Below are 12,456 nucleotides of genomic sequence, written 5' to 3' on the forward strand. Positions count from 1 at the left end.
GGTGTCGAGGGGACATTTCTAGCAGAAGGTAGCCTATAATGAAGCAGTATCTTGAAGGGTAAATCAGGGTTGAAGCATGGGGATGTTTAGGGAAGCAACAGGATAAAGTTCCAAATGTTTAACAAGTGCATTGGAAATTGTAGGAAATTCACATGGACCTGCCAAGCAGAAACCATGAAAATAATTTTGGGGAGACACTTTGTAGTCACACTGGGGAAGTCCTTAAAAGAATAGCTGCGTCATTGGAATTTAATTCTGTGGGCATTTAGGAGTCCCTGAAGCTTTGTGAATGAAAATAGTCTAAAGAGAAGGGTGTTCTAGAAAGCTCCATGCAGCTGGGTATGCAAGATGGATAATGGGGAAAAGAGCTGGGAGAAAGGAAATCACAGGAAACCCTGGACGTGGAGTCAGAAGGCTGACTCTTTTTCTTTCTAACCATACAAACTTAGTCAGATCAGTCCCAGATATATGCATAAATACATATAATTATCTCCTCTTTAATGTGAACACCTGCTCTGTTTATCCTTCAGGGAGGTCTTGGACAACACATGCAGTGAGGTTAAAATGCTTTGTAAACTATAAAACTGCAGAGCAAACGCGGGAGATAATGACCTGGCTGGCGGGCTGCCACAGAAACAGGAGCTGCTTGGTGGCCCTGGGGGTGGGTGCCTGGAGGGGAGGCTGAGTGAGTGCTACATCTCTGTTTGGGGGCATCTCCCCTTTGGGAAGATATCTTCTTTCCTCTCTGGCACCTGCGTGGTCAGCTGGCACAGACTGGAGGCTGGCACAAGATGGAGGCATGTCAAGCTGGTCCTCAGGAGTCGAAGAAATCCCTCAGGTCCCTGGTAAGTTCCTCAAGGGAAAGAATGAAAAACACAAAGCTAGCTTTTCAGTCTCGAGCTTGAAATAAAAATAAACACTTGAGACACTGTTTTTGCAGAGTTGCTGAGTAACTGTAAAGGGCAAGGAAGAGTCAGTTTTCACAAGGTGATTGCTCAATGGGAAGGTCTTGCCAGTAAAGGTGTCAGGGAAGGTGCAAGCAGAAGTCAGCTCCACTGTTCTCAGAGGCTGACCATTGGAGGGCTGGCCGTGGCATCCTGAAAAAGAAGGGTTAATACAAACAAGTGGGGTGAAAATTGCTGAACTGGTACTAGGTTAGGAGGGTTGGGAGAGAACCATCTGGGCTTGCAGCCAACCCTGGACTTCTAGTAGAAGCATTTCACAACCTCCTCCTTTCTTCATGGGTTATGTCCTTGGATTAAATAGCCAGTGGGGGCATTTTAGGGCATTGGACAGTGTGCTGGACTGAGAGCCAGGCCTGGCTTTATCGCAGCTCAGTTGTGTGACCTTTCCTCTGAGACTGAACTAAACTAAACTGTATGATCCCTGGAGCTTCCTTCAGATCCAGACTCATGAGAGTATTGGACGGGCCAGCTTGTCTTTTCAGGTTGGAATTCAGAGAGGACAGCTACCACTAGTGAACTAACCTACAGCCTAGAGCATCTGAGTCCTGTGACCAAGCTTTAGTTCTGGCCAGAACAGCAACATTGGGAATTTCAAATGAGGTCAGCTTGGGGCAGAGACAGTTGTGAGCCTGCTCACCCTGGCTTGTGGTTACAATAAATCAGAAAGTTGGTAGCCCTCTGAGTTCCCCCTTTATCAAGCTGTGGAGTTCCATGTAACTGGGGGTGAATGTCCCTAATCATTTTCATATATGGGGGCAGCATCTTTCCTTGAGCCTGGGAGAGCATAAGGCATAGATCTCATTCCCATTTTCTTTCTTAAGTTTTAGAAAATAGGGGTTCTTTCCTTCTCTTCCCCCATTTCCCAAGCACATCCTCAGTGAAAGATAATAAATGCAGCACTTTCTCTCATGCACTCACTTCCCCCTGTTCTTTCCCGTGACTAAGAATAGCCCTGGTCCAGGCCTTGGGAAGTAGGCTGTTAAGGTATGAAGGTAAAGTTCATAAAGCTGACTGATTGGTCCCTCTGGCTGTCCAAGCTTGGTTGTGTGTCCATGCAAGCAGAGTCCACAGTGAGCAGCTCTGTCTCATTTCTTTTTAGTTTGTTTGTTTTTGTTTTTTCTTAGGTGAGAGGAGGGGAGATAGTGAGGCAGACTCCCACATGCGCCCCAAATGGGATCCACCCTGCACTTGAGTACTGAGCTATTTTTAGCACCTGAGGCTGACACAATTGGACCAACTGAGCTATCCTCAGTGCCCAGGGCTGATGCTTGAATCAATCGAGCCACTGGCTGTGGGAGGAAAAAGGGGAGAGAAGGAGGAAAGAGAGGAGGAAAGAAGCAGATAATTGCTTCTCCCTGCCTGGGAATCAAACCCAGGATGACTATAGGCTGATGAGCTACCATTGAGCCACCAGCCAGGGCCCCTGTTTCCTTTCTGAAGAAAGACCCATGACCCCTGAGTAGCTCATGATCACCATCTACTTTCTTTGGCCTTTCCTGTGGGGTCCATGGAGCACCCAAATGAAAGAAACCTTTACTGAGTACCTACTGAATGCCAACATCCATTTTTAGATGAGACAAAGGATCCAGAGGTGGGTCAGTCACAGTCTCTGCTTCCAACGAGGAAGACAGGATATGTGGGTAAACTACTACAATGACATGTAGGATGTGGGAGTGGCCACAAGCACAGGGCGCCTTCAGAAGTGGGAGAAATAGAGCTGGGTGTAACAGATGACTTGAGATAGCACAATCATCAACATTATCATCATTATTATGGCTATTATCACAGCTAACTTTGACTGAGCCTTTGGTACTGTGATTGATGTTCACGGTACTTTAGTGAGCCCTTCTGTATCCTCTTGGTTTCTCTTCTGGAAAGTCCCTCCTCTTAGATAGCATTATTTAGTAGATAAAGGACACAGACTCAGAGAGGTTAAGTAACTTTCCTAAGGCCTCCCAGCTAGTGAACAATCAGAGCCTAGAGTTTCCATGGAGGTATGTAGGTGAGATAGTCTTGTGGAGGATAAAGAATGACCACTTGGAGTGGAGAAGCAGAGCATGATTTTGATTGAATAGGGGAGCTGGGGCAATAAGACCAGTGTGACTTGAGGACCAGTGAGGAGTTTGACTGTGTCCTGGAGGCCGCAGAGAACCTCGGAGTGTTGGAGCTGGACAACGACATGATGAGAAGCTGGCTCTTGGAGTGATAATTTAGCAGCGAGTGAGTGTAGACTGTATGGAGGACTGCAAGCAAGGTGGGGGTGCTGAGAGACCAGGGTAGAAGATGAGAGTGATGAGGGCTGGAGTTACGCTGTCAGGCGGAAGGAGAGGAGCAGACTGAGTCTGAACACCTGTCCGTCCCCGCTCTCAGCATCAAAGGCACAGCAGACAGAATGAGGTGCAGAAAGACAGCCTGCACTCTGACTCCATGGGTGTCGAGGAAGCTTCCCTGTCACTCAAGTCTTCCGCCTGGCACAGTGCAGGGCAGGCACTTTCCTCAGCTTCGGCAAGCAGTGTGTTCTTTCAATTAGAACTGTTGGCACACATCCAGTTCGTATCCTTTCTCCACCACTGTCTTCTCAAAGCAGCAGAACCAAATGAATCAGAGTTCTTGTAATGGAATGAGGGTCTAAAGGAAAATGCCTGGGAGGATTCTGAGTTGTCAGCCACCTTCAAGAAATCAAACGGGGGGCGGATCAGAGAGAGACAGAGAGGGAAGTCGAGAGGTGGACTGCCCAGCGACTGCTCCGTGCAGCCATGTCGGATGGGAGCTCTGAGGACACTGCCGGTGGGCTCCCTCTCCGTTTCCAAGCTCCCGAGGGGCTCCCTGCACTAGCTTTGACTGATACCAAGGCACAAGTGGGAGCTGAAGAGGTGTCTGCCTCAGGTAAGTTTAACTCCTGTGTTCAAGCTCTTCTTGATGCTTCCAAAGGCCTGCTCTGATGTCTCAGAGAGCAGCACAGGGTGGCATTTCCAGACCTAACTTTCCCAGCAGAGAATGCCATCACCAGGCTAGTGGTAAAGAAAAGGGCCTCTAGAGACCATTTAATCCAATCTGTGGATGCCCAGAATAGGTATGGAACTAACTAAGACTCATATAAGTCTCCTGTCTTCTTTGTTTGCTTATTTTAAACACATGGTGCTTGTTAAGTGCCAGGCACTGTTCTTAGCACTTTGTAAGTTATTATCTTATTCAATTCTCAGGAAAAAAAAAACAAAAACAAAACAAAACCTTAGAAGGTACATTTACCCCATTCTGCTTATGAGAAAACTGAGGCACAGTAACATGAAGTAAGCTGGCCAAGGCTCACAGTGATTGGTAGAACCAGGATTGAGTCCAGGCATTTCAGATACAGGGTCCAAACTTTGAAGCCCTACATACACTCTGTTACTCTTTATTCTAAGACTCTAGAATAGAGTCTACCTCAAAAAAAAAAAAAAAAAAAAAAAAAAAAAGAGGGGAGGAGGAGTGTGAGCAAATCATTTCTAAAGTTGCACCAAGCTCTAACATTTTGTGATTCAGTGGAATCAGTAAGTGGGCAGGGCTTAGACTGTGAGCAATCAGTGGGCTGTTAAATATGCTCTAGTGTGACACAAATACCCGGTGTCTGTTAACTTCACTGAACTCTGGCACTGGCGTGCAACCACCCCAGCTGTGAACTGGGTGGGTGTGCTGACCCACTGTGGAGCCCCAGACTGTCACATCAGGGACCCACAGATTCTGCACCTGTTTGCAAATCTCTAGCCAATGGGATTGTGAAAACAGTGCCCAATCTAAGCACAGAAGTGTGATGAGGAAGTAACTGTAAAGATTGGGGCTGCAGGGGTACAGTGATTCAGCGAGATAAGCACGGGAGGAAATACTTGGCCGTAAGCACTGGCCAGGGAGGGAGGCCAGAGGCTTCAGTGTCCTTAGCAAGGAAGGTGAGGCAGATGACTGGTTGTTGGCAATGGGGTTACTTGAGTGGAAGAAATATAACCTTTCTAGTGGCCCAAATGAGAAAGGCTCTGGATAGTGATACAATCTCAAATTTCCTAGTTTCTTTAAACATTCAAATGGGATATAGCTAAATTCACATAGTGGATTCCCCAGCAGGAAGGTAGTAGGTGGTGTGGAAAGAACATTGGCCAGTTATTGGGGCATCTGAGTTCCCACCCTGGGTCTGTCTGCTCCTAACTATGTGAGGGGCATTTGGGAATCACATCCCCCTCTGGCCTCAGTCTACCTGTAATAACAGTGACTATTTGTGGAGTACTTGACATGCTGGGAACTGTTCTTAGAAACTGACAGGTATGACCCTATCATACATGTCTGACCCTGTCTTATTCTTTTTTTTTTTTTTTCAGAGAAAAAAGAGTCAGAGAGAGGGATAGATAGGGACAGACAGACAGGAATGGAGAGAGATGAGAAGCATCAATCATTAGTTTTTTGTTGCGACACCTTAGTTGTTCATTGATTGCTTTCTCATATGTGCCTTGACTGTGGGGCTACAGCAGACTGAGTAACCCCTTGCTCAAGCCAGCGACCTTGGGTCCAAGCTGGTGAGCTTTTGCTCAAACCAGATGAGCCTGCACTCAAGCTGGCAACCTTGGGGTCTCGAACCTGGGTCCTCCACATCCCAGTTTGATGCTCTATCCACTGCGCCACCACCTGGTCAGCCTATCTTATTCTTATAGAGGTTCCATGAGGGAGGTACTATAATTACCACTGTGACCCAGAGAAGGAAAAGGAGGCTCACAGAAGTGAAAGAAACTTTCCCAAGGTCATACACTAAGCAGTGGAGCTGGGATTATTCCCACGTGACCTAACTACCTCCGATGCTCTGAGACACAACACTGTACTGTCTGTGTCTTTATAGAGAGAGGGCTAGGCTCTCTGAATGCACTACGTATAATCCTACTTAGTTAGGGTGTTTATAGTGAAGATGGTTCTTCCAGGAGCAGTAAATGGCTGTGCTCAGCACTGGGCTCTGGATTGAGCCAGTCTTTGCTAACACATTTATTTTCATTAAAGTAGCTTCAATCGACCTTCCGTGAACCTCAGCTCTATATTCCTAGTGATAAGCACTGTGCCTCCAACATGTAGTTGGTGCTTGAACATGTGTTGAACGAATGTATGGAGAAATGATTGAAACTGGCAGAGCAGAGGAGCAGCTGAAGTGACGGGAAATAGAAGAGAAGCAAAACAGAATTAGCTCAGTGGAGTGTGAGCTGGTCCAGACAGGCTGAGAGCTAGAGATCTTCAGCTTTTAGGAGTTAAGGTTTTTGCTTTCAGATTCAAAACTGCCATGTGGCATACGATCCCCCTTGTAACAAACAAACTCTCCATTGACGAGTCCACATATGGAAATGCCTTCTGAAGTCTGCCCCACCAGTTCTGCGGCTAACGAAGGACCTTGAAAGCAGAGAGCCCAATTCCGCCAGTTCCCAGGGAGGCCTTGGCAAGCCCATCTACCTCCTTTGGCTGGGATTTCCCCCTGTGTCCAATTTATCCTCTATCCAAGTGGGGTTGGGACTAAACCCCCACCTTTCATGTCCTCACCCAAACTTCTCTCCTTCATGGGGAGCAGATCAGCTCTGGTCTCTCCTGCCACCCACCACGTTGTCGATCACAATTTACTTGTCCTATGTCCTGTGCCTTCAGGATCCTGTCCTCTGCTAAGTGACATTTGTCTGTTCTGTTAACATAAGAACAAAAAGACCTTTCAAAGAGGTAAATAAGCATTTATTTGAGATCAATAAGAATAGCTACTCGGGAATCACTAACTCAGGCAGAAGCTCAAATAATGTTTCAATTAAGAAAAAAGACAGCCTGACCAGGTGGTGGCGCAGTGGATAGTGTTGAACTGGCATGCGGAGGACCCAGGTTTGAGAACCTGAGGTCGCCAGCTTGAGCACGGGCTCATCTGGTTTGAGTGAAGCCCACCAGCTTGGACCCAAGGTTGCTGCCTCAAGCAAGGGGTTACTCGGTCTGCTGAAGGCCCATGGTCAAGGCACATATGAAAAAGCAATCAATGAACAACTAAGGTGTCGCAATGCGCAACAAAAAACTAATGATTGATGCTTCTCATCTCTCTGTTCCTGTCTGTCTGGCCCTGTCTATCCCTCTCTCTGACTCTCTCTCTCTGTCTCTGTAAAAATAAATAAATAAATAAATGAAAATATAAATATAAATAAAAAATAAGAAAAAAGACAATCAGTATTTATGAGAAGGGGCTGGGGAACAATCACATCTCTAGAAAGAAGGCATTTTTATAAGAGCCTTATATTACTATAGGTACAGATAACATAGCCATCAGTCCAGCAGTCATAATGCCTGCTTTCTTGTTATCTTTCCAAACAATTCTTTTGTAAGGCATGCATTTGCTTAGACCCTGTTTTAATATTCCAAAGATTGGAAGTCTAAGACATGCAAGGTACCTCCTCTGGCCCGGCAGCTCCATCTCTACCTTTAAGTGGTTCCATCTGCATTATTGTTTATACTTCTCTATCCAAGTGGGGTTGGGACTAAACCCCCACCTTTCTGATGAACACATCTTGGGTGTTTATGTGCTTTGCCCTGGTAAAATATTCTCACTTTACCATGCCCCTGAAGGCATAGTTCACCATAGGACTTTTCAGTCGTGTGATAGGTTTGTGGGAGAAGATCTTATTAATTATAATCACACCAAACACCAATACAATGGACAAAACACTTCCTTGCCTTCTATCTCATTTGACTGTCATGTGCAAAGGCAGGTAAGAGGGGCACCATGGGCCTGTGAGGGGTCTGTGAGAGAGACCTGTGTGGCCCCAGCTCTGTCACCAAGTGTGGGACCTTCTTCTTGGGTTCTTATTTTAATATGAGAGAAGTTTGATGAGATTCTAGGGCTTTAACCTTCCTCATCTAGGTATTAGGAGCTATGCTTTACAGAGAGCAAATGAGATTTAGATAGTCCAGCCTGTCTGGAACCCACGGCATTCTTACATGGCTTCCTTACATGGCTCCCCCCGTGTAAGTGCTGCCTGTCCTGGGACTATTATACTCATTTCACAGACAAGGACACAGAGACTCAGAGAGATTAAATAAATTGTCTATAGTCACACAAAACAAGATGGAGGAACTAGAATTTCAACCTGACCCTGGGAAGGCCAGCCTTGCCTGTGGGGTTAGCAGGATCACCTTTGGTCTGATTTTTCCTGTGCTCTCCTGAGACCTAGTGCCAAGTTGGCTCCCAGAGAGCTGCAGCTGGACTCTGAGGTGACCCCACTTGGGAGGACAAGGGCTACCATTTCATCATCAGATTCCAGCATTTCAGACTCCAAGCCATGCCCCTCTCCACCAATTTCTTGGCTATCATAGCTATCAGCAGCTATGTAATGGGTGTTCTCTGTTTGACCCCTCAGATCTTCTCTCCCTCGTTCTCTTCTCATCTCTCCAGGAGACTGACCTTAGTGAACCCCAGGAGGTTCTGTGCCCTCTGGCTCCTGGTTGGATTCAGCCCAGCACTGAAAAGTGATCAAGGGTGAGAGAAGAGAGAAGGGAGGCTATTTCCTCCCCTAGTCCCCTCTCTGCTGGCGTAAGTTGGCAATGGCTATGTGCCCCTGTCAAAGGCCACATATTCAATCAGCCCTCTCCTAGCTTACAGTTACTAGGTTCTGGTGTCTGCCTCTCCTTCTGCCCTTTCTGGCTGAGGACGGCTAACAGTTTCCAGTTGTTAGCCTGAGGGTGTATAACCATCTCTTGGTTTTCCTTAACTGTGCTCATGCCTTTGTAAAGTATGCTTTAATTAATCTCTCTTTGGTCACTGTCTTTTGCGTGTCTTCTTCTTTCTCCCGTGACCATGACTGATCTGTGCTGCCCTGTTCTTCCTTATCTCCCGTCTTCCACTTTTTAAAAATCATCTATAATCTCAGCCTTTTTAACATGAAGATTTGTAGATATTGCTTCTTGCAAGTTTTAACCAAAATAAATAAATAGATAGATAGATAGATAAATAAATAAATAAAGCCAAGTTTGAGCAATAAGCAAAAGGTTAGGGTTGCATGCCAGTATGGTAAAGGACATGAAGTTTGAACCCAGAGACCGAAGATTCAAGTTTGACACGTACTAGACCTGGCATCTTACCAAGCTGCCTGGCCTTTCCATTAAATAAAAATATTTTTTGCCTTACCTTTTCCATGAACCTCTTGGGAAGATCAAATGAGGCAATGTCAATGCAAGTGCTCTGTAAATGATGAAGCATTTTCTGAGCATTAGATGTTAACTGTTGTTGTTTTTATCATACAGGGCAATTGGACAAAATCCTCAAAAGGCCATGTGCTGCATTTTCCAATGCACTCAGATTTCCCGTCGCTTCTGTGCCTCCTGGATTAGAAGACCTGGCATTTGTGGAATCCAAGATTAACGTCCAGGGCAGCTTGGCCAAGCATGGGCCACATGAGCACAGCTAAAAATACTTTTGACCTCAATGGGAGCATCTCAGTCCTGAAGGAGGATCTGAGGGACAGGGAGTGTGTGTGAGGAAAATTACTTACATCCTTCATCATGGGGGGGGGGCGGGTAGGAGAGGGCAGGAAGAAGATGGGTGTCACAAGGCTGTCCTTTTCAAGAGCCAGTGGGAATGAGGCTTTATTTCTCTCTCTCCATCTCTGTCTGTCTATCTCTCTCTCTCCCTTCTGTGTGTTGGGGTGGCAGATGGGGGTGGAGAGGATTTTCCTGAACCCCTTGTACTTTTCTGTTAGAGTGAAGGCTATGTCTTAAAACTCTTCTTAATGGCCAAGCCTCTTAGGAATTTTCCCACAGTGCCTTGTGGAGGGAATAGACAGCTACAGCCAGGGGGAGGTGAGAGGGAGCTAATCCTAGGATCTTGGTGGCCAGTAGATTGCAGAAGCTGACTTCCATTCTGAAGAAGAGAATCTAATCCAGGTACCTTAGTTTAATATCTTCAGGGATGGGGGTTGGTGAAGCTCATAGTTTCTCTATCCTACGGATCAATGATTTTCAAACCATGGTCCTTAGAGCTCTACTTGCTACTTAACATTGTCCATGGATTACCAGCATTGATATCAACCTGAAGATTGTTAAAAGTGTAGATTTTAAGTACTACCCTCAAACTCTAAGAAATCAGAATCTGCATTTTAATCAGATCCACTATGCACATTAAAGTTTCGTTATTGCTGTTCTAGAATCTCTCCCATGTACCCGGGGGGTCACTGATAGTGCTCCTCATACAGGGTCCCATGAGATGTAACACTTGAAAACAAGGGTTTCATTTGCATTGCATTTTTTCTTTAAGTGAGAGGTGGGGAGATAGTAGGACAGACTCCTGCATGCACCCTGACCAGGATCCAGCTGGAAACTCCTGTCTGGGGCTGATGCTTGCATCAAACCCAGCTATTTTTAGTGCCTGAGGCTGATGCTAATCCTCAGTGCCCAGGCTGAGCTATCCTCAGTGCCCAGGCTGACATTCAAATCAATTGAGCCACTGGCTGTGGGAGGAAAAGAGGAGAAGAGGGAGGGGAAGAGAAGCAGATTGCAACTTCTGTGTGCCCTGACCAGGGATAGAACCCGGGATGTCCATATGTCATGCTGACGCTCTATCCACTGAGTTAAGTGGCCAGGGCAATTTTTTTTTAAGTTGAAATCAAAGTGGTCTTTTTGTTCCTTTGGTAAAATAAATAATAAATAAATAAATAAATAAATAATAAATAAATAAATAAATAAATAAATGATTCTCTGATGTTAGGACCATGCTTACTGTTCCTCCTTTGGGGGCCGGGCCCTCCACTTTTCTCTTCATGCCCAGCACAAGTCTGGAATGGGGGAGGCTCCATCAATGAAGAGCTGTGTTAGGAGACTAGTGGGCTGGCAGGGTGATTTCCAAGCCCTCTCAGAGGGTCTGGACTTGACAAGGCAGTCTGGTGAGGCACTGATGACAGAAGCTTGTCATGACCTGAGATAGGACTCAGCTTGGTTCTTTTTTTTTTCTGAAGTTAGAAATGGGGAGGCAGTCAGACAGACTCCCGCATGCGCCCGACCGGGATCCACCCGGCATGCCCACCAGGGGGCGTTGCTCTGTTGCAACCAGAGCCATTCTAGTGCCTGAGGCAGAGGCCATGGGGGCATCCTCAGCGCCTGGGCCAACTTTGCTCCAATGGAGTCTTGGCTGTGGGAGGGGAAGAGAGAGACAGAGAGGAAGGAGGGGGGGTGGTGGAGAAGCAAATGGGCGCTTCTCCTATGTGCCCTGGCTGGGAATCGAACCCAGGACTCCTGCACGCTGGCTGACGCCCCACCACTGAGCCAACCTGCCAGAGCCTCAGCTTGGTTCTTTGAAAAGGGAGGGCAGAAGGGTGCGGAGGCTCCCTCTCTGTAGGTGGAATTATGCAGGGAGCTTAGTGTTTGTTGTATGAAGAACAGCTTGGCAGGAGCTGAGAAGAGATAAGTCTGCTTCCAGCTGGGAACTGGGCACAGCCCCACGGCAGCAGGTTTTCAGGATTTCCAGAGGGAGTGCTTGGCGGCCTGCAGCAATGTCCTTTTTAGTCTCAGTTTGTTGCAACTATAAATATCTGTGATTTGCATTCCCTTCAGATTCTACCTTGAAGGAGCTCAACACATTCTGCTATTGTTTCCCCTGGCCCGCCCCCACACAGGATTCTCATAGGCAGCGTTCACAGCTTCCGGTTTACCGAAGGGGAAACTGAGGCTCTAAGAAGCCACACAGGAGCACCACCTCCATCTGGGCTGACCTGGCACAGGCACTCTGGGAAAACACAAGTGCCTTAGCACAGTCGCAGAGTCCTTTGAACATCAGCCTGAATTCCAGCTTCCTCTCATCCTGTATCCTATCCTAAGCTCAGACCATCCACCCTTGTTTGCCTCCCCTGAGCACACTGGCCCTTTAGTTGTCTGGACATGTTTTCTTCTCCATACTCCCATCTCTACAACGCCAGATACAATCTGTGGCTCTCTCTGGTGACACGACTACTGTCCTCTGATGAGAGCTAACAATGTGTCTCTGACCACCCCACACCTTCACCAACCTTCAAAATCTTGATGGGTGTGTTTCAGCCATTGGTCCCAGCACAGTGCGATCCTCAGAAAATGCTTGGGTAGTACTGAATGAAGCAAAAGACAGAAACATATGAACTAGTGGATGAAGCAGAAAAGGAGTCTGTATTTCATAGACTCTCCTGGGTGAAAGAAACACACGATTGGACAGTTCTGGTCCTTTGTAGGGTCCCATGCAAAAAGGTTTGGAGCAGAAGCTGCAGCTTCCTAATGAGAAATCTCCCGATGTCCCTGAGGTTTAGAGAGATCTTAGGCACAAACCTGACAGCTAGTGACTCAAGATACTTGAGTTATCTGAGTCTCAGGGGTTTTTTGTTGTTGTTTTACCTGAAAATGAAGGTATTACATTATTTACCACTAAGGTTGTTATGAAGATGAAATAAGGTGAGGTACATGTAAGATATTTAATGGAGTAGTGGCAACTCAAAGTCCTTAATACTTG

At 46.6% G+C, this 12,456-nt stretch overlaps 1 long non-coding RNA gene across 1 annotated transcript; it reads right to left on the minus strand.

Annotated features, from left to right (window-relative positions):
• Positions 1-500: 500 nt before the first annotated feature.
• Positions 501-12,063, minus strand: LOC136311915 (uncharacterized). Its single transcript, XR_010726848.1, has 3 exons — positions 11,987-12,063; positions 9,118-9,171; positions 501-1,097 (listed from the first exon to the last, which is right to left on the minus strand). It is a non-coding gene; the product is annotated as an uncharacterized lncRNA (long non-coding RNA).
• Positions 12,064-12,456: the final 393 nt, after the last annotated feature.

Source organism: Saccopteryx bilineata, chromosome 8, assembly GCF_036850765.1.
Source record: "Saccopteryx bilineata isolate mSacBil1 chromosome 8, mSacBil1_pri_phased_curated, whole genome shotgun sequence".
NCBI lineage: Eukaryota > Metazoa > Chordata > Mammalia > Chiroptera > Emballonuridae > Saccopteryx > Saccopteryx bilineata.